Source organism: Microplitis demolitor, chromosome 3 (assembly GCF_026212275.2).
Source record: "Microplitis demolitor isolate Queensland-Clemson2020A chromosome 3, iyMicDemo2.1a, whole genome shotgun sequence".
NCBI classification, from domain to species: domain Eukaryota; kingdom Metazoa; phylum Arthropoda; class Insecta; order Hymenoptera; family Braconidae; genus Microplitis; species Microplitis demolitor.
Genome location: NC_068547.1, coordinates 9196928 through 9219844, shown reverse-complemented (window position 1 = coordinate 9219844; position 22917 = coordinate 9196928). Strand labels below are relative to the sequence as shown.

General features: G+C 31.3%; 1 protein-coding gene across 1 annotated transcript in view; it reads right to left on the bottom strand.

Annotated features, from left to right (window-relative positions):
• LOC103579965 (homeotic protein antennapedia) overlaps positions 1–22917 on the bottom strand; it is a 167849-nt gene that overhangs the window by 113871 nt on the left and 31061 nt on the right. The window contains exon 2 of the mRNA XM_008561538.2: positions 1666–1732. The gene's annotated coding sequence lies outside the window, so the exon portion shown is untranslated. The remainder of the gene's footprint in view (positions 1–1665; positions 1733–22917) is intronic.

The window sequence follows — 22917 nt, the reverse complement described above, 5'->3', positions numbered from 1 at the left end:
ACACCTTGTTTAAACTTGTTTGCACCTACACGCTGGATCTTAAAATTTATATATGAATATATGATTCATTGATATTCCTAATAATTAAACTTAAAATATCCTTATGTTTATTCAAAATAATATAACACAATCAATAATCTTACACTGAAAAAAAATATTGATGTAATAGCAAAACTTTATTTGCGTAAAGGCTAGATTGTTATTTTACCCAGACAATGTTTTCTTAAATCAACTACACGGTAAAAAATCTATGGCGTTCAGCATCATACTGGTATGGTCTCAAGACAGATACTAAAATAGTATGTGAAATATTCCAAGACAGTATCATAACGAGTCCCCGAAGTATGGCGGAGAAAAATGTTGGCTCGAAACCTACCAATTTTATTATGCTGCCGACCAAACTTAAAACAGTAAGGGAAGAATCCAAAAAATTATTATGCTGCATCACAATATTTACTACGCGCGAGAAACTTATCGATAAGATTTAATTACAATTACTTTCATACATTATAATAATTATGATGCGGCATAATAATTTTTTGTATGAGCATAATATTTTTTTGTGACAGACACTTGAAATGTACGACATTTAGCGCCTATAACCGGCAGCTAAAAATATTAGACAAGATACAGCTGGTAAAAAAGATACCTAATCGTTTTAATAGTGACGTCATCAACGGATCCAAAAATGTTTTTTGGTTACATGTGCGATAGTAAACCGACTTCTTTCTCATTTTCAACAAATACTCAAAACAATCTTAGCAAATAAATAGATGCGGATTTATATCCTGCCATTTATGGGCACTAATTGTAGTACATTTCAAATATCTGTCACAAAAACTAATGTATTTATCTAGTACAATCGAGTCTAAGAGGCTCGTGTGTTGGTACCCTCGCCTTCGACTCGGGCACCAATCTTCACACCTCGCGTCTTAAACACTATCGCACTCGATAGGTAAACTACTATTTTGGATGCTTCCCTTCCTATTTCAAGTTTGGTTGACAGCATGATAAAAATTGGTATGTTTTGAGCCAACATTTTTTTCCGTGTGTGGCGTTCGAGCCCATACTGGCATAGTGATATCCGCAAAATATTTCTTACCGTGAAACAAAAAAGTTTAGTTTATCTCGTGAAAACACGGCTCGAAATTTTGACTTGCTAAACCACGTCCAAATCAAGTTTTATTTTTGACCCAGGTGTCAATTGTTAATTATTTTACTCACTGAAAATTTACCTACGAAAATATTTAGTTTGCTAATTTAATGATTTTTATTTTCGAATGGCTTCACGCATGAACCCATCTTTAGCCGACTATCGGGATTTTGTCCTTGACTGAGGACAAATTTACAGGCGCTTATTTTCTACAAAAAAATTCGTGACCAAAATAATAACAAAACTCATTTAACGCTTGCGTATATATTATCTGTCATATTGTATCCTAGTAGTATTGTTTTGTTAATAAATTTATATATTTATATGTGTAAGCTAAAATAACTGTTATGACATTCACATTTATGCAACAATTAATTCAACAGACAGAATGGTAGCTTGAAGAATTAAATAAGCTTTTATAAGAACCATTAAATTATTGATAGAAATAATTTTTTGATTAAGAAGTTAAATGTCATATCAATAATGCATTATAATTTGCAGTAGGCGCTTACATTATATCGAGCTGATTGCATGTGTGTGCAGAAAGCAGCTCTTGAGGCGATATCCAACGTCACTTACCTGAAACAATAAATTTCAAACAGTTACACAATGTATATGTATATATAGATATATAGATTTCTATAGAGAGCATATATATAGATACTTCATTTATGTTAATATTCCGTTTACAGAAGTGAATTTTTATTATAAAAAAAAAAATATATTTATAATTCTATTATTCTAGAAAATAGTAAATAATTAATTTTTCATCACATTGCATCGATTTTAAGTATAAATAATTCATAGAGAAAAAAAATTTTTGTGCAAGAAAATTTTTTCTCGCTTGAAGAAAATTTTCGTTTCAAATTTATAATGCAAAAAATTTCTTAAAGCAAGTAAAACTTTTCTTGAAGCGTTAGTCGCTTTTTTGCGCCAAGAAATTATTTTTTTCTACACGAAAAAAAAGGGACTGCAGTAAATAAAGTTTGATGTTTAATAACTATAATATTTTTAGCGATTAATATTAATTCAAATAGTAATATCGTGATTTCAATATTTAATAAATAATAATTATAAGTCGAATGCTGAAATATACAGTTCATTTAAATAAAATTATAATTTAAAACTATAAAAAAGACAAAGTAAACACTAAAAAAATTGAACTTTAAAGTTTAACAGCCAAAAATTAAATATCTATCGTTTGTAAAATAAGAAATTAAAGTTTCAAACAATAAAAATATAGAGGATATAAAATAATAAATTTAGTTAAAACGTTATTTTGTAAAGTCCTCTAACTAAGAAACTTTACCAGGAGTTGTTTTTAAATTTTAATATTAGTCAACAGTCAAAATTAATGATATAAACGCGAATAAATAAATTTTCACGGATATTTATCATTAAAGCAAATATTAAATATTACTACTGAAATCAGTGAAGATTGACTATATGAAAATGTACATTATACTTTGTCAATTTGTTAAAAGTATATGTCAGCCTCAGCAAATTTTATTGTTTGATGCAGTAAAATCTCATGCGCTACCTTCATCCATTTAAGTACGAAAATAACTTTCGATTCTCATATGCATGCTGTGGCCGGGCACTCTATGTGCCAGGGACTGGATTCTGTTCGCGAAAGGTTGGCGGTTCGAGCCCGAGAGTCGGCTGAAATTTGTCTCATGATTTTTCTTATAGAAATTCGAACAACTACATACTGTACCCTACGGAATCCAGTTATTCATAATACAAACAAGAATGCAATCAATTAGATGCACAACGATGAGATAACAGACAATGGCAGAAGATAGAAGGAGGGGGTGAAATCAGAAACTCGAATAGAACTTTGTACTACGAGAGCAAACGGTAAAAACCGGAAATAAATAATTCAAAATAAAAAAATATAAAATAGAAGAAAGAAAAAAATATATATTTTTATTATTCGAAGCAATAAAAATGAGGGTTTAGAACAAAAATTACTACTACGATAGCATAAGAAAAAGTAACGATCGACTATGAAATTATGTATATCGACTTGGAGATTTTTATTGTTTAAAATTTAAAAATTTATGGTTTAAGTTTTAATTCTTACTATCGTCAGTCTAAAACATATCATCCTGCCATTGAAACTATACAATTCAAAATAATAATTTTTACTATTTGAAATTTTAAAAACTATATCTTTATCCTATACTTTTTTTCGTTGAGCATAAGTATATTACAGCAGATCACTCATATATTTTAACCTTATACTTTATAATAAACAACAAAATCGCACCCGGGCGCCGCATTACTATTTGAAACAATAAAAAGTATTGATAATTCGGGTGAATTTTAACGTTGTTTTTTTTTCCTGTAAGTATTTTTTTAATACCATAGTGTATAAATACTATTTCTAACTGTTGCATTGATAAATAAAAAAATTATAGTCTAGTGTACGTAATGTTCGCTTAATATAGGGGAAATAGGGGCAAAATAGGTTAGGGGGGGCGGGTAAAATGGGGTACCCTCAAAATATTATAAAAAAAGATTTCTTATTAAATATTCCAAAATCACTTTTGAAAATATAATTATTATTATTAATATAAGTATTATTTTTAATTTTTTCTTTACTGTTTTCGAAAAATTTTTTTTTATAAAAAACTGGTATGAAGTCAATTCGTTTTTTTTTTTTTTCTTATCAATTTACACTAATAAAACTCCCAGTGTCAAATTAATTCACATGAGTATCAATAATCAACTTTAAAATATTTACAATTGTTATAGTTTTGATATTCAATTAACTTTTAATAATTTTTTAATTTATTACTTTAAGCAATATATAAATGCTTTTTCAAAATGATTTTCTTCGAAATTGAAACTAATTTCTTTTTTTTTTTGAAGTTCATAATAAATAGTGATTAACAATTTAAAGTAGGTAGTTAAACTTTTTCAAAAATGTAATCAAATTTATTTAATATCCAGAAATTTTTTTTTAACCCCATTTTGCTCGAAAAAAATTAAACTATTTTTTTAAAGCCTTCTGAAAATCTATTCTATTTACTTTGAATATCATTAAAAAAAAAAAAAAAAAAAAAAAAAAAAAAAAAAAAGATTTAACGTATTTGAGTCCCCGAAAACTTAGTATTGTCTTAAGTACCCCGTTTCTCCCTTCCTCCCCCCCTCTCTCTCCTATAACATAAAATATACACTCAAAAGTGAATTCTATATTATCAAATGTCTTTAATATTTTTTACTCAATAGAGCTTGAAATGCTTTAAAAATACTTTTCAGCAGAAAAGAAATTATACGTGAAGCGTTTCCACACTTTATAAAGATAGAAGGGGATTTTAAAAGAAATATAAACGGATCATCTCAATGTAGTTCATAAATAAATCCAGAAAAGTAGTTTGAATTATTCGGACTTGTTGAATAAAAACAACTTTCTTATCCGGACATTTGAAAAACTGTAAAACAATATATCCTAGGTGGCGACTTGAATATATGTGAAATACTTCAGGCTATTCTGGGTTCACTCAAAAAACTTTAAGAAAATTGAGATGAAACAAAATTGGCGGCAACAAATAATCGTAACAGTGAGCTCGCCTACTATGCCATAAAAATAAAATTTTTATTGAACACACCAACATGGGGTACTGGTGTTTTCGATCCTCCTTGGAATTCTGTCACCTGATGTTATTTCACAAATGTTGTTAATTTCCGTTGGCGGGATTCTTACGCTGGTGTGACCTTGATATGTAGTATAGTGTCAAGAGACACGCGAGGGGGATGCGTGTACGCATTTTGCCCTCATCAGCGAAATGCACTCGCGCACTTAAAACTCATGTAGAGATTTCATAAACATAAATAAATAAATAAGTAAAATATAGCAATCATGCATCACTTTGAGAAAACGTTTTATCAAAAAATAACCGAAACACGGATTTTTAATTTGGCGACAGTAGAGCCCTACCTACGCTTCGCGTTCGAAGTGTGCAATATTCTCATAAAAACCCGATCCAACGCAATCATCACAATGTGAAACAAGGGCTAAATCGACACATAAACCGTTCTGGCCACAAGTCGCCACATAAATATAAAAGGAAGGAATCCCTCGTGATGCTCGAGGAGCAATGCCGGTCGACGGCCACGAGAATACTCGGTAGTGGGGATACTGTACTGCGATGTTGAGAGAATAGAGGGGAAACGGAATCATCAGAGAATGACGAGTAGTAGAGACGAGAGAAAAGAGGAGAGGTTTACTACACAGTACAACACGGCGGCGTAAAACACAGAGAATGTTGGAATGATCGATGAGATTCTGCGCTGTAGTTGGCATCAACATACTCCCCCACCATCCACCATAATTCAGTCAGGTCGACACACTCCAGAGATATGTCCCCATTTCTCTACCACCAGCCTTTCAAAATCCTTGGTAGGGAGAAAGCACGTGGGAACGATAAGTTTCAGCGGAATCATCATAGATGGGGCTCTCGGCGAGTTTTTGCCAGCGCCATCGGATGGAGTCACGATGAAACTCTTCTAGAATGAACGAAAACGCGGGTATATCATAGCCCGGTAAGATCAATTGCTGATATTTTAAGTTAATCAAAGCTGAATTTTGAATCAATTATCGTTTTATTATAACTTATGATCATATTTCGTAAACGTACTTTAACATATTATTCTTAATTTCATTGCTAATCGTCACGAAAATTTTGAACCCACATATCGTGTTACCGGAGTTTGATATCAGTTGGATAACAACGTTACGCATGTCGATAAATGAACTTGTAAAGTATTCACATAAGTAGAGAGTAATAAATATGATGTACGTAGAAAAATGTATCGTAAGTTAGTTTATAAATTTATTTGAATAAATATTTGCAACCTAAGGAAAAATTTAATAGGGGCTGTTCAGAAAATACGTCACACAAAATTTTATCTTTTTCAATTCCCCGCCCCCTTTTCGTCACGCTATATCACATTTTCTGCAATCTCCCTATCAATATTGCGTTACAAATGATAGACCCTCCCTTCCACATCATGACGGAAATATACATATAGAAATATTTATATATGTACAAATATGAAACGAATGACTTCTTATCGTAACAAAAAAATAAAATTAAAAAAAGTGAGAAAAATTTTCGAAATTGTTTGACGAGTTTCGAACATCACGTTACCTTAAATCCCCCCCCCTCCCTTGTTACGGTAAGCGACACCCCGTCCTCCCCCATAAGTATAAATGTACTTTATGAACGACCCCATAGGTAATGCTTAAAAAAAAAAATTTTTTTCGAGCTATTTCTCAATCATAATGTAATTAATCTCATTGGAACCCACCGAGTTTTTTTTGATCCGGTGAGTATCTCGTAGCAGGTGGTGTGAAAGTAACTTAAAGCACGGCAAAGCAATTGATCAATATAGCGCCAACAACCCCTCGTGAGTCTGGTGTTCCCGACTAGTGTCCTCCACCTTCTGTTGCCTCACTCTTCTTTTTCCAATCTCTGTTCGGACAAGTTCCAACACCGCGAAGAGAACGCACCCTCATAACAAGTTTCTTACTCATCTTTTTCGTTCAATAACTCTCCATCCAAGATGGCCACCGCGGTCGTTTCTCATTGGCTCGGGGTGAGGTGGTCGTTGAGCTATACGTACGGGGGAGGTGGGTCTTGGAAGGGTGGGACAAGGGGGTTGAAAGCAGTGACGCCATCTATCTTCCGTTGCCTTGGCTCGGCGTAACATAAGGCAAGATAAATTGCGGGATCTCCTGGGTTCTTGAACCTTTCTGGCAAATTGCATAAGAATATCCACCGGCCCCTCACCCACCCACCTTGTCTCCTCTTTCTCTTTCATCTCTTCCTCTGACTCTTCACCAACCGCTCCTTTACCGGCCGTTCGACCTCCCCCGTTACCTCGCGGCTCCAATGGAATTGGAATTAACTCTAATAAATCACCCCAAGGCTCTGCAATACTACGCGCTCTTGCTTTCTCTCTTTCTCTTACTCTCTCATTTTTCACCTCACGGCTCGAGAGAGTTAAAATTTTCTTTCGTTCGAGATGATGTTATGTATCTCCAGGGATTGGTTTCATGATAAAGACGGTAATTCACTCACGACATTCCAATGTCGCGCGGTAGATTACTATATCGCCAAATGATCATGTCGCCTAATATCAGTAGAAATTTTTATTTTTATCGTTTCATTTTTAAAAATGCCGGAATTAAAAGCAATGACGCACAGAAAAACAGAATTTCTTGGCACAAAAAATTTTGATTCACTCCAAAAAAAATGTCATGCATTATAAATTCAAACTGAAAATTGTCTAGGGTAAAAAAATTTTTCTTGACTCAAGAAATATTTTTTTTTATTTTACATGCATTTTGCAAAATTTTTACTGCGTCAAGAAATTCTTATTTTCTGTATATGTGTGATTTTTAGCTGACACTATATTTATATGTAACTGTAATAACCACAATTGAAAAGTATTAAGTTTCTTAAATAATAGTCTTATTAGCAAATGTGATTAAGTTATAACAAGATTTGAACGATAGAGACAAATGGTGGGGTAAAGCAATTTGAATATAATGGATGTGATGAGAATAGCAAAAGATATAACAATTGAAGATTTAACTGCATGGCCATTTTAAGAGCTATAAAACACCCACGACATCTGCCGGCATTCACAAGAAAAACCAAACAAGATAGAAGAGAGAAAGATGCGTTTATGCGCGCGCGTCTCACGGCCCATTGATCGAAAGAGCCTATGGCTCGTAAAATTGGAAGGATGAGAAAACTATACTTCGAAACAGAGTACATTCTGTTACAATAAAAATATAAATAAATCTCTTCACCATTTTTCGTTACTTGAACATTATGAATCGATCAGTATTTCACTCTGAAATTTCTTATTTATTTTAATTAATATTCCAAAAATTAAAACTAATGAAAGCAAAAAAAATTGAATAATTGATTTCACGTAATATTTTATTACCAGAAAAGTAAACTGTGAAAATTCTAAAGCACACGAATATTATATCATTGATCTTATGAACATTATGCATGTACTTTATTACAGCGATAATTATATAATGATAGTGAGAATAATTATTCAATTAATATCATTATACAAATATATAGATTATAATAAAAACGTTATTTAATTAGGACTAGAAACTAACATAAAATATATACATCGTTTATGATAAAGTGATTGCTCAGAAAAAAAAATTTACTTGCTCAAAGACATTTTTTTGCATTGTGAGTCGAAAATAAAAATTTTCTGAGAGAAAACATTTTCTTGGAGCGAGAAAAAATTTTTTGGAACGACAAACAATTTCTTGCTTCAAGAAAATTTTTGCCTAAAGAATTTTTTTGCATTACGAATTGAAAACATAAATTTCTTTAAGCAAGACAAATTATTTTTTGAAGTAAAAAAATTTTTATAAAGGCAAGTAAATTTTTTTGCATTAAGAAATTTTCTTTAGTCCAAAGAAAATTTTTGTTTTCAATACACACTACAAAATATTTTTTGCGACAAGAAATTCTTTTTTCCTGTATAGTAGCATTTAATTTAATTTTATAATCTGAGACAAACTTTGTTATTTATTAGTTATACTATTTATAAATATATAAAAGTGAATATATGAATGTAGTGTAAAAAAAAAATTATCACAAATTAATAGCATTCGGTTTTTGTCAGTATCCGAGACGATAATTTGAATGATATCCGATAGGATGAGACTGTAGTCGGAGTGTTGTGCGGGTCAGTAAATTTAAAGTAAACTTTACGATTTGTTTGGCTCAGTAACTGGGTAATGGAACTCGGTTATATAGTTGTGGCTATACGGAATCATGTGATCATGGCCATAAACGTGGTTGTTATGTGCTCGTGAAACGGGGAATTCCCTCGTGTGCAACGCGGACCGGCTTCCACACAGTCACATGTATTGTAGAATTGTCGAGTGTAACGCTTGTTACGTATCGCTGACTATGCTGCCATCACACAGTCATTTCAGTAACAATCTTATCGTCTTTCTCTCATTGCCATAATATAATGCAAACATATCTGTCGTATTTTATCATTCTACACTACCGTATCTCTTTCGGTGAGCCTTTATAAAGACTCCGAAAGTCTTGACTGACAAAAAGAAAATACCCGTTTAAAATATGGATTTAACGCGTAGAGGGAAATGATGGTTCTAACGAGTCACTAATTTTAGTTTCGCTGGGTTAATCCTATTCTGATCTACCGTTAAACTTATTTTCATTTTCTACACAACCTGGCAAATCTTATATAGCTGGCTCATTAACTTACTCACCCTGGTCTACTATATCTTGTAGCGTGAAGGCGCTGAACCGTTTATCAAGTTACATGATATTTTATGATAATAATTAATCTGTATGAACAAAAAAGTAAATTAAAAAGCTAGATCTTCAATGATTAATAATAGCCTTAATAAATAAATATATAAGTACTCAAAAAAATGGATTTCTTGGCGCGAGAAAATTTTTTTATTATGAATTGAAAGCAAACATTTTTTTAGGACGAAACAAATTTTTCTTTGCTCAAGAAATTTGTTTTCCACACAAAAAATTTTTTTTGTTACATGAAAAATTTTTTTTGCCCCAATAAAATTTTTGTTTTCAATTTAAAATGCAAAAAATTTATTGCGCCAAGAAATTCTCCTTTTTCTGTGCATATTTATATGTAACTTGTACTAAATTTTGTACTTTCTACTCCTAGCGTTCAGTATCCGCAGTTAAAAAAACGAAAAAAATGACAATAATGAGAAAGTAAGATCGAGTAAAATGTATTATAGTTTTACTACTACTAGAAATCGATATATATGTACATATATATCATACAGCCATATGGACATCACGACACATCTGACGTCAGCATTTACGCATGGCTCTGGTAGATGACGTAACTAGGAGAGTGCCAGCCATACTGGGTAGAGGGAGGAAGAAAAGGGAGCCATTATAGAAGGGGCGCGACTAGGCTGAATCCTCCCCACCGACCGGCCCACCAAGGGAACAGCTGTCAGCTGCGTGGAGAGTCCAGACTCTCCTTCCCTTCTCATGTCTGCTTGCTGGCCTGCTCGACGGATCTTCTGTCCTACAGACTCTTGCCGTGTCGCATACCCCAACTCGTCTAAAAGCCTAAAGCCACCCACCCCAATGTTAAAATATTCCAGTGGGTGAGCAAGCGGGATGGGAATAGCTTTGTGAGAGTTATGGCCGACTCTGAAACTCAAATAACTCTTCCATTCGCAAACGTATATGAAGCTAGAAATATCTTTCACATTCTCCTTTTTTATTTTTTCCACAAACACGAAATATTTTTTTTTTAAACCAACAGTACAACTTTCAAGTTTAACTTTTTACAAGTAAATAATAATAATATACTCCAATTTAGGTAATTATTAGTATAAATAACTTGCAAATTAAGATATTCAACGCGAAAATAAAAAAAAATGTATATCAAGTTTTAATACGTAACAGTAATAATTTATGGGGTTAATATTTGATGACTATAATTATGTATTTATGCAAAAATTTATTGCGATTTAACGATTAGAATATTTATGAAAAAATATATACTGCAGATGAACATTAACAAAAAAAATATTGTGTTCAATAATAAATTCCTCGATGCTAAATTTAATTATATAATTAAAATTATTCAGGTTTTAATAGCAAATAAATTTCTGCACATGCCCTAAAAACATCTTGAGTGTAGAAAAAATTAAACCCTTGTGTGATAGTCGGCAATTAAATTGTTATCGAGTTATCTATAGTTAATTAAATGTTGAGCAGGCTAACACGTTTTTTAAACGAAAAGTTTTAATATATAGACATAGGGGTAGGGGGAGGGGCAAATTAGGGTTTTCAATTATAATTGAGAATTTTTGAATTTTTTTTCTCTGTTTTCGAAAAATTTGTTTTTGCAAAAAAATGGTATGAAAGAATTTGATTTTTTTTTATCAATTTACAATAAAAGAACTCCCAGTGTTAAATTACTTCAGATGTATTTCAATAATCAACTTTAAAATATTAAAAATTTTTGTAATTTTGAAATTTAATTAACTTTTAATAATTCTTTAATCTATATTGCTTTAAAAAATATATAATTGCTTTTTTTAAAATCTCTTCTTTGGAATTAAAATTAATTTACTCTTTAAACATGAATAAGTGAAATAAACATGAATAAGTGAATATTCACTAATTCTGAGTGCAAACCGAACCACTTTTTGAAATTAGTGGTTCGATTTGCACTTGAAATTAGTGAATATTCCATCATTTTCACTAATTCATGTTTAGAGAGTAAATCTTTTACTTTGAAGTTAATAATAAATAGTGATTAACAAATAAAAAATTAACAATTCAAAATCGGTAGTTAAACTTTTTCGAAAATTGAAAGTGTCAGTCGAAAAATGTTTAAGATTTTTGTTTTATCATGAAAACAACTAAAAATTTTTTTTTCTTCCTTTGCATCCAATAATTATGTGAAATGTAATTTATCTCTATGTAAATTACTTATAAGATAATTTAAATTAATCAAATTTATTTAATTTCCAGTATTTTTGTTTTCAGCTCTTTTAGGGGGTGTTCCATTTCGCCGGCAATAAATGAAAATTTGTTTTTAACGGCAGCTGAAAACATTTTCTATTCACTTTGGTTATCATTAAAAAAAAATACTGAACTATTTTTGAGTCCCCGAAAACTTTGTATTTCTTTAAGTAGTCCGTTTACCCCCCCCCCCTCCTTTAAAACCAAACAGAAATCGAAAATAGATCCTAAAGGCATGTGGTCTCCAAAATCGAAGAATTGATTCTCTGTTAATTTCTTTGATTCTCCCGAGTTTTTCACGATAGAAAAGAATCAAACGAGAATCATACGAAATAACGTGTCCTTATTTAACTCCATGTAGTTTTGATTGCCTTTCAGTAGTCTGCTAATGATAATATTTCCCGTTTTACACGTCAAGAATATCAAAATAGAATTAAGTAAAATATTTTCTAAATTCTCTTTTGAAACCCCCTTTATTTTCTTTTATTAAAAATTAATTTAAAAAAAATAAAATATCAAATTTTTAATAAATATTAAAGTATCAAAAATATAACCAAAGTATTACTGATCATACTAAATACTAAATTTTAAGTATTTTTTCTGCATAAACGAATTTGCTAGGGTCTTGATATAATAATGTTCTATTGCTGCCAAGTAATGCATGTAATCTGCAAATACAAATATTAATACTTTTTTTGAGTAGAGGTCGTCGGCGAATGCTCTTGAAAAAAATTGCCAGAATTTTAATTAATTGATTTTTGATTAATAATAACTAAAAAATTTATTTTTTAAGAACGAATGAGAATCAGAAGCGAATCACTGTACATAAATTTCTATTCCAAGAATTAAAAACTTCGAAAAGAGAATTCAGAACAGTTTATAGCGAAATAAAAAAAGCAAAATAAAAAACTTGAAGAGAATGTAAGAGCATCAAACATATTATTTTAAGAACTTGAGAGAACTAAAATAAAACTACGACTTCGAATCAATTTTGATTTTATCAAAAATTGTAAAATCTTTAAAAAAGCTTTGATGAACTTTTTCAAAGATTATTCATTTTTATACAAAAAAAAAATTGTTTCAGCCCTAATTTATCCAAAGTACATATTTTTACTTAATTCTAAGAAAAGTAATTTCCGTATAGTGAATACTCTATTTTTTAAGCTCAAAATTTTTTTCTGTAAAATCCCAAAACCGAACAGCAGATTCTAAAAATAATTTATAGGCTTTAAAAATACATGTAAAAAAAAAACGTTGTAGGACAAAGAATAAATACCCATCGTTGCCCAGAAAAAAAACACGAATTTCCAATAGCAGGTAAACAGAGTTAGAAATTCCATAAAAACTACTAGTACCATTAAAAAGTTGTACCCAATATTGTTGAAGGTCAATGTAAATTGTACGGCTGCAGACATTGTAAGATAAGAATTTTGTTATGGAAGATGGCTAACGCTGCGTCCTTGTTTTATTGCTATATGGTCCCGAGGATCTTGACTACTTCGAAGGTCAGTAGTGTCTTGTTCGATAGGGGATCATGAACGAAGACCGCAGTCGGTCAACTTTATGCCTATAAATCTTATTCGGCGTTTTTCGACAAGTGCCGCTAACATCAGCAGAGAGGGGGTGGTATAAAAATACATATATGTCTAAAGAGAAAGAGGAAGAAAGAGAGACTCGTGAAAAAATAATAAGAATAAAAGAAGGAAGCTGGGGATCGAAAAACCTGAACAGTCGAACCAGCGAACCAGCTTGTTATAAGCTGGTTTTGTAAGTCTTGGCGATGGTTATATAGGATGGAGAAGTGGAGGAGGCAGACTCTCGAATGGAACAATGTGCGTCGCGGTGAAGAATGTGGTCCGTCGGGCTGCGGGTCTGGTTGCCGAGCGATGCCCGGAGTCTGTTGAGATGCCCATCGAGAATCAGGAGATAACCGTTGAGGACATCCGAAGGGTGCAGTACATTCTCTGGTCAGCGACAAATGCGCGGGAAATTTACGATTACTCAGATCGTTACGTCATTTAGAGTCGATTCACTCGCGCGAACGTTCCGAGGACAACCGACATACACTTGGCTTTCAACCGTTCGACGGGTGCACCTTTTACTCAGTCAATAGCTATAAAATTTACCGTTTTATATACATATGAATTTATATACTCTTGTTATATATTATTTTGTCGCTTATTTGATAATTCTATTTGTTCAAAATAAATTATGTATTTTTATTTTATAATTTCTTAATTAGAATTATTTTACAATCGATTGTTTTCAAGATAGTTCTTAGGGTAAAAAAAATTGTTTTAGTAAAAGTTATTAATTGGTGATTACAAAGTACATGTATCAAAAAAGATTTAGAATAGAAAAAAGAAACTGCTCGTAAAAGGATGATTGTGCAGTGAATAAGAGTCGAGTTTCTGTAACTAAAGAACTAATAAATTGTAGTCGCAAAAAAAAGCGAAGATAATAAAAAAAATTTAATTAATTCTTTGAACATTGGTCAATGGTGCAGCTTCAAATAAAATATCCTGACATAGGTTTTTCTATAACAATATAATAGAAATTAAATTTGCTTCGAATGTTATAATTTTTGATAATTTTGTGTGCACAGAAAAAAAAATTTTTTTCTAAGAAATTCCTTAGGGCAAGTAAAAATTTTTTGCGCCAAGAAATCCTTTCATTACTCTGTGTGAGAGTAAAAAAAAATGCTGGAATCAAATTTACTTTACCAAATTAGTTATAATTGAACTACACTGTGGTCATCGAATTAATAAATCTAGTAGCAGAAATGACACTATAAGATTAATCTCACCTGAAGTAGTTCTATTTACTATTCGACTGGGGTAAAAATTTGTAGGCTCAGTAACAACTCAATGTAATATAAGAAACTCATCCTGCGGCTTCTGTAACCACACAATTTTATAAGAATTTGTTGGCATTACTATTTTTGGAGTACACAATATCACATAATATGTACAATCTACTCCAATGTAGAGGAAAAAGACTGACAAACGAAAACAACAACGCCACCTTAAACTTCTTTACCCCACTGTGCGGTTACACTCGCGCTATAATTGTAGTTATAATTACTCCATCTTTAAATGTGTGAATTATAACCTTCAAAATCGCGTGCTTGTATTTTATGTCAACAAAAATTAAATACTCAATGAATCTATGTTGGTAATACAAGAACTAATTTTTCAAAGATGATTCAAAATGAAAAAAAAAATATCATGACGTATAGAAAAAAAAATCTACTTTTAAAATTTAGTGCCTGACATTTCGGATTAATTATTTACATATCAATTTTAATATATTTGAGAAGTCTTTGTGCGAACAATATGAAATAAATTTTTTAATTTTTAAAACTTTTTAAATACCATGAAAAATAATAAATATCAATTAAAATATATTTAATAAATAAATTAAAGATAAAGAAAAGAATTTTAAACTATGATGTGGAGTAGTAGAGCCCAACCTGTCATTTATCAAGGATTTGTTTTTACCAACGACTAGTAGATGTTACTACAGTTTGTATACCACAATAGGCTAGTAGTCATTACTAAATGTGTAGTAATCCTATGTATTGCTATTCAGTGTAGTATATACATCCCCAATTGTGGCAAATCCAACTACACCTTTTTTTACGTGTGGATTAATATTAATGTAACTATCTGATAGACATTGATTTATGATAGGAAATTTTAACGGATAACTTAACTGTTCTTTTTTTTCGGCTATGTGTATTAATATATATGTAAGGCTTGAAAAAAAATATGCACAATATTAAGTTTCATGCATGAAACAGTCACATATACTGGCAATAAATTAGTGATAGATATATGAGGTATAATAAAAAATAAAAAAGACATACAAATTATAAGTTCGCATATGTAGAGAAAATTTTCACGGCAGTTTTAATACGATATCCCTGTGCTCGAGATAAGAAGCTTGGATGCCCATCCTCTTTAACGTTGTCCGCTTGATTTATATCAGACAATTTTTATTATTCGTACGCCTCCCACTTCTTATTCTCCCTTCTACTCTGCATCAACAGTTTTTTTTCTTTTTTTTTCTATCTGAAATGGCTCATAGGTACCGTGTTTGCGTGGGTAGAATAGAGAAAAAGCTGAGTGGTTGCGTTATACGATGGAGAGAGGAATACAAACTTTTTCCAGGAAAAAACTACTGAAAAGATCGATGGCAAGTAAAAAGAGAAAGAAAAATAATAAAAAAAAAAAAAAACTACGATGGAACTACGATACCGAGAGAAATTCTCGAAGAAAACTATCGCTAACGCTAGGCAGTAGTTTATCGAATCGGAAAGACGAACTTGTTGGAAAAGTTGGTTGATTGGTAGACTACGTTAATTCACGGCGAAAGAACGATAATGGGCATTGACGTTAATGGGAAAAATTAAATTAATGAAGTTTTTTTCGCTTGATTTATAATATTGATACATTTTGTAGATAGGATATTATTATTTATTGACAAATGATGAAATAATCATACATGTTTTGTTGAAAATTTTTTGAATATTTATCATATAACTGTCACGCCATTGATTATTTGTACTCGTGCTTATGAACTATATCATTGATTTTATGTCTAGTTTTTCAATCTGTAATAAGTTTGAAGAAAAATATAGTGGTCGCTTTAGTGGGATTCGAACTCGGGGCCTTACGCACGGAAGACTGACGCTTTAACGACTGCGCTACGAAACCGATTAAGGCTCTATGATTTTGCCAAGGAACGGAGCTATGAATTGACCTCCCGTAAAATAAGCGTAAAAAACCATTGAACGTGATCATAAAAATATTCAAGTTATCTATGACTATATTTTATTGTAAATCAGTTATAATCCGAGTTTTCTTGCAGACAATGCTGCTAAAATGCTTTGCTTGGTTATAGTAATGAAGAAACGCGCAGAAGTGTTTAGCAAAACAACACAGATTTTTCATTAATTTTTGAATAACACAGGAAATATGTTATATTCCAGATTTTCTGATCATTTAACGTAAAAATGAAAAAAAATTATATTTTCATGACATTAATTAATCCCGGTGTTAAATACTAGATTGATTATAGTGAAAATACGACGATATAAATAAATTTATATTGCATACTTTAAGCGCGAAGCCTTCGCTTAAAATTTGATGGTAATTTAGTCTCAAAAGCTTAATAAAGCGGGAATGATAAAAAAGAAAAAGTGTTGTTAATATATAGTATCTAGTATTGCTTTCAAACTGTAAACATGTGTACGACACGAATGTATACACAAACGTACTTATCCGTCCTTTGTAACAGTGAGAGTTTTGTCGGGGTAAACGGAGGAAGGGGTGAAGCACAGAGAATTATGATGCCGCACAATTAGCAGTTAGTGTGAGAGAGATCGATTGCCGCTGTGAACATATATCAACGAGGTAATACTGAACGTATAAAGTACCTATAATGTACTCTCTTGTTTTATTTACTATCTTTTTCAATTTATATTTTTTTTTACATTTATAGATATACTCATTTTTATTCTCGTTATTAATTACCAGTCCCAAGTAAAAAGTTTTAAGCCAAAATAATTGTACCAGGCCTAAAAATGGACGAAAACAATCAAGCAAAATATTGTTCTTTATGTTGAAAAAAATATTCTTGCCAAGTTCGAGCTCTCAATTTCAATTTTAAGTACTTTCCACTTAATTTCAAAGATTTCCCATTTAAAATACACGTAAATTAAATTACTTTTTTTTTTAATTTTCTAACACTCAGCTGCATTTTGTGATATCAAAGCGCCGCTTGTCGCAAATTATAGGGAACTTAGTGTTTTTCAAAAGTGACCATAGTTACTTATCTGTTGTTCAAACTGTTTTACTCGTGTCCGTTGCGAAAGTCATTCTTTCTATGAAATTAACCTTTATCGGCTTGCGGAACGAAAACCAATAAAAGTACACCAAAAATGTTAATAAAAATTTTATAGGAAATCTTATTGCCTTCAAAAAAAGTCCTATGAGTCAAGTCGTTAAAGTCCATAGTTTCCAAGTTATAGTAATTTTGATAATTTGAAAAATACAGGTATCAAAAAAAAAAAATTGCAATTCCTATAATTATTGGATGCAAAGGAAGAAAAAAAAATTTTGAATAGTTCTTATCATAAAACAAAAGTCATTAGCATTTTTCGACTGACACTTTCGATTTTTGAAAAAGTTATTGAAAAAAAAATTCAATGATTGGATTCAATGATGGGTACCCTATTTACGCACTCCCTTCATATGAGTGAATTAAAATTTTACCTGAAAACGTTGATGATGACTAGATATTCCCATTTCGGCTACTTCCAATGTTATGATGATAAAAAACTGTGATGGATTTCTAATCTCTTACAACTTCTGTTTTGTCGTTGCACAGATCAGACACAAAACACCTCACATGACACATCAACAGGACACTTATAAAAGACGTGACTGTTTTACGAAAGATCAGATGAACAAGATGCCGGAACGCATGTCGGTATCTCAGTTGAGTTTAGCAAAGAAGCGTGTGCCACAACACTAACTTACGAGGCGCTTATGAACCATAAGTAATGCCACGGTAGTCAAGATAGAGTTACTCAAGAAAGTTTATTTGACTCGAAAATTTAAGTATTCATCTTGACGTCAAGATGAAAGATAGAGAGCAAGAGAGAGAATGATGAAGAATTAAATGAAGGAGAGGAGTAAAATGGGACACAGCACACAGTGTTGCTGAGCCCCAGACAGATCAGAAGGACCGCCTGCCACCGTCTGATTTACTATAGTGGACTTAGGGGCTCCCGGACCTGTCTACTACAGTTGGCATCCTCGTGATAGGATTTCGTGACGGGGGTAAATGGGGAACGGTCGAGGGTTGTTCAGGCCATAAGGGTGGGGTCGAAGGAACCTTCAGCATCAGATGCTGCTGCTACTGCATATATTACGTATTACCCATCTGATTGTCTATGAGAGCTTCATTCCTGTACCAACTAAATACGCAACCAAAATTACATTTCAGTGACATATTGATATTGATCTTAATAATTGAGAGGTTTTATTTGACCTTAGAGTCTAAAAAAAAAGATTTTTTGGCGCGAAAAATTTTTATTCGCCCTAAGTAAGTTTTTGCAGTACACGGTATAAATAAAACCGGGGTAAGTCCGACTGTGTAAGGGTTAAAATTTTCGGTGTTAAATTTCAACACCGAAAGCGGTGTTAAAATAGCACAGCCGCTGGTGTAAATATTCTTTACCGGAGTTAGAAAAATTACCCAGTGTTTTTTCAGAGTTAAAAATATTTTATATTGTAAATATTTTCACTTACTCGATCACTACAGTTAAACAGTATTTTTATTATTTAATTAAATTATTAGTGATTGGAATGCTGGGTGTAAAATTGTGTAATTTTCAAGTAAAGTACGTAGAATATAAATAATTACATAGTAAAATTAAAAATTCCTCCAGATAACATGCATTAAATTTTTATACTCTTTTATATGTAATGCACTTTTTATTCCAAGTTTTATACGTGGAATTTATTCTTCACTTCAATTGAACACTGGTACTTTAAAACCGCGTGGTGATAAATTGAATCAATTTTTAACACAGCTTTTTTTACAGTGCATATTTTACAATACATCCATAAAAAAAAATCTCATGTTCATTAGACATCTCAAGTTCTCAATTTTTTAGACAGTTTTTACTAAAAAATTCTTCGTATAAAAATAAGTTCACTGAAAGTGATATGAATAAATCATATTGTCGTGTTTTTTTCTTTTACATATTGCATAATGACTAGTCGTAACTTACGGCTCATGGGCAAAATAAAGCAAAAAAAAAATAATTATATACTTAGAAACAAAGACAGTCCGCTTATTCAATTTACCCAGAGAAATTATAGAGCTTGATTACTTCCGCACTGTAAGCCACTTCAAATGGATTACTAATTGCGATTTAATTACACACAATATATATATAAATAATATCCGCACTGTATTGAGACTAATAAATATCAAACAATTATGATTTATTGTTTGTATGTACTATAACTTAATTGAATACAATTAATTATTTAGTACATAAATTTAAATTATATTTTCTCAAGTAGAAAATCTAATGCATATGTATGACACCACAACTTTCCTATTTATTATAACATTTGTGCATAATGAAATTTATTAAACTTATGATATATGCATCGAGTGATATTTTAAAGGATTGTATTCAATGTAAAGAAAAATTAATTATTTTTTTTTTTTAAGAAATTTTTTTCTATGCAGATGTAAGAGCGTAAAATGATTATATTTTATTCAGTTCTTGTAGAAACAGAGAGAAATTCACGGTAAAAATTACGAAGTATTATGGGAATAGTTTCCATGAACTATCCCATACAAAGTCGCCGTTAATGGAAAAAATGCCGTAGATCGGCCGATGTCTGACTGCCGTCACTCGGCCAAGCATTGGCAATTAGTAATGGCCCAAGCATGGTTAATTATGAGCAGCCGCTTAATATTTTAAACGACGCTGCCGATGGCTGGCCAATGAATGGCTACTTATGACTGGCCGATTATCGGTTCGCAACGTTGGGATACTGTTAATGAATCAGTGGTCCATGACTTTGTCAAATAAAAAAATCTACTAATCAATTATTAATTATACAAATAACTTATTATTATAGTTTTTTTTAATTAATAATTATTTTTTTTTGGATTTAAACTAATTTGTAATCAATAATATATTTTAATTTTCTGATTAAAGTTATTTATAACTCACAATTAAAATATTTTTTAGTTCGTTATTATTTGCAACCAGCAACCGCAATTTTATAACTTTATTTATAAAAATTAATTTAATAAAAAAATAATACATACATTTTTATAATAAATGTCATTTTTAATAATGGTGGTAGTGCAAGATATTTTAACTGGGTTCTTGATAAATAATCAATTTAATTTAATAAGTTTTATTTTAAAAAATTATGTAATTATAATAAAATAGTACGAAATTCTTATTTTTTTTTCTAAATAATCGAAAATATTAATGAAATTGCTCTTTATATTTTATAAAATCGAGTGATTGTAGTAGAATATCTAGATCATTCAAAAGAATCAGTTCAACATTTGCAGTTTCGTCCAGTAGCCATCGTTCGGACCCAATAAATCAGAAGGACGGCAGTTCGCGCCCAGAACCCGTAGAATTTCCACCGAGTTTTTTCACGTCATTTACCCTACTTAAATAGTTTAAACGTTAATGATCATGAATTCCATTAGGTTAATACAAAAAAAAATTATTTTTTTAATTAAATTCATTTACATGCTTGGCTGATTGCCGGCTGCCATTAATCGGCCGATAGTCGAGCGCCATTAATGGGCCGGGGTTATCATTTGTATATTCAGCCGTTCATGGGTCATCATGGGACATATGAAAAATTTTTTTCCTTTCAGATGAAGATGTCATTCCCGTAGTAAAAAACTATTGCTTACCGAAAAATACAATTTTTATTCTTCCATTTCGACTGCATATTTTCATGTGTATTTTTTTTTATTATGTCAACGACAAATTTTAAAATAAAAAAATTTTCCGGTAAATTAGTATGCGTTGTTTGTTGAGTGCTTTTTTTTTGTATTGAATAAAAAATCACCAGGAAATACCAAAATTTTTTTACAGAATCACTATACAGTTATAAATGTCAAGGGCAGTTGTAAATACTATCCGTAATAAAACCTAAGTTTTTACCGACTATTAGCTTCTTACAACGGCTGTCACGCCAAAGAACCATAAAACCAACACATGATGTGTACATTCTAACACTCAATCGATGTTGGATGAGGTTTGTAAATTTTTTTTTTATTACCCTTTTTGTTTTCTTTACAGTTTTACGACATTTTCCTGAATACCAAATTTTTTTTCATTCCTACCCTCATAAATTTTATCTGTATATATTTATTTAGTCAATAAATAAGAAAAATTTGCAGATTTCATTTTAAATGTTCTTATATTTAATTGTAATTTTTTTGATCGATACGGAGTCAATAATTAGTTTACATTTATGTGCATAATTGTTTTTGAAATATTTAGATTTATAACTGAAATTAATTAAAAAAAAAAAAAATGTTTCCAACGGTTTATTAATAATGATAAATATTGACAGATTTGAAGACAGCGTTACTAGATATTTTATATATGATTTTATCCAGCAAGTAAGAAAAATTTCTTGACATTTTAAGAGTAATTTTATGACTTTTATTCAGTATTATAAATATTCAGTCAAGACAACTAAAAAGTAAAGTTGTTAAACTCTCATTAACTGCCGACATTTTTAAACAAAAGATATTAAATAAATAGTAAACAAAACATAATCAATTCTGTAATTTAAAATATTTTTTATAAATATTGCCCATAAACACAGATATTACAAGTCCGTGATTTAATCTGGTTCTGCCCTTGCAAATTTTCACTACTAAAATGTTTCTAGTTCAAGAATTATTCTAGTTCTGTGTGCCCATAACGTAATTGTTTTCCAAAACAACAGATCAAAAACAGCTTAAAATTTTTATAAAAGATTAAAAACAGATCAACTATTTCAAATAGAGGCCAATTAGTCCAATGCAGTCTAGTTAGACTAAAATCAGATCAAATTTTTCGACCCGGGTGTTCACTGATCCCAGTTCATTTCACTGATTCATTTCAAGAGAACAATGTAGTGCTGATCCTGCTAACGAGGAGGAACTCCAGTATAATCACTACTCGGTAGGTAGTAGGTACTGATACTAGAGCATGTGAGACGCTGTCAAGTAAGGGCGTGTAAGCAAGAGTAGAGGAACACACCTTATCTTACCAGGGGATATTATACTAGCATAGCAGTGTATTACGTGACGTATACTCACTGAGCTTGCGAGTGAACTAAGGGTCGTTGGTTATGTATATAACCAACATTGTGTGTAAAGCTATATTACAGTGACCGGTCACAGGGTAAAGCACGTTGAGGAATGGTGAAACGATGGAACTAAATGAGAGGGAGTAGACGAGTGTGAGGGAAATGTCCATGATAAATGGAACTACTCTGACTGACCAGTTGACTAGTACCGCTATGCGAAATGCATAACTGTCATCACGTCCAAACTGGATCAGCGACGATGAATTCAGGTCGACGCGACAGATTATCATGGGTTCGTTGACCTTTTCTGTCAAGATTTAACACTAGACACTGACTGATTGCA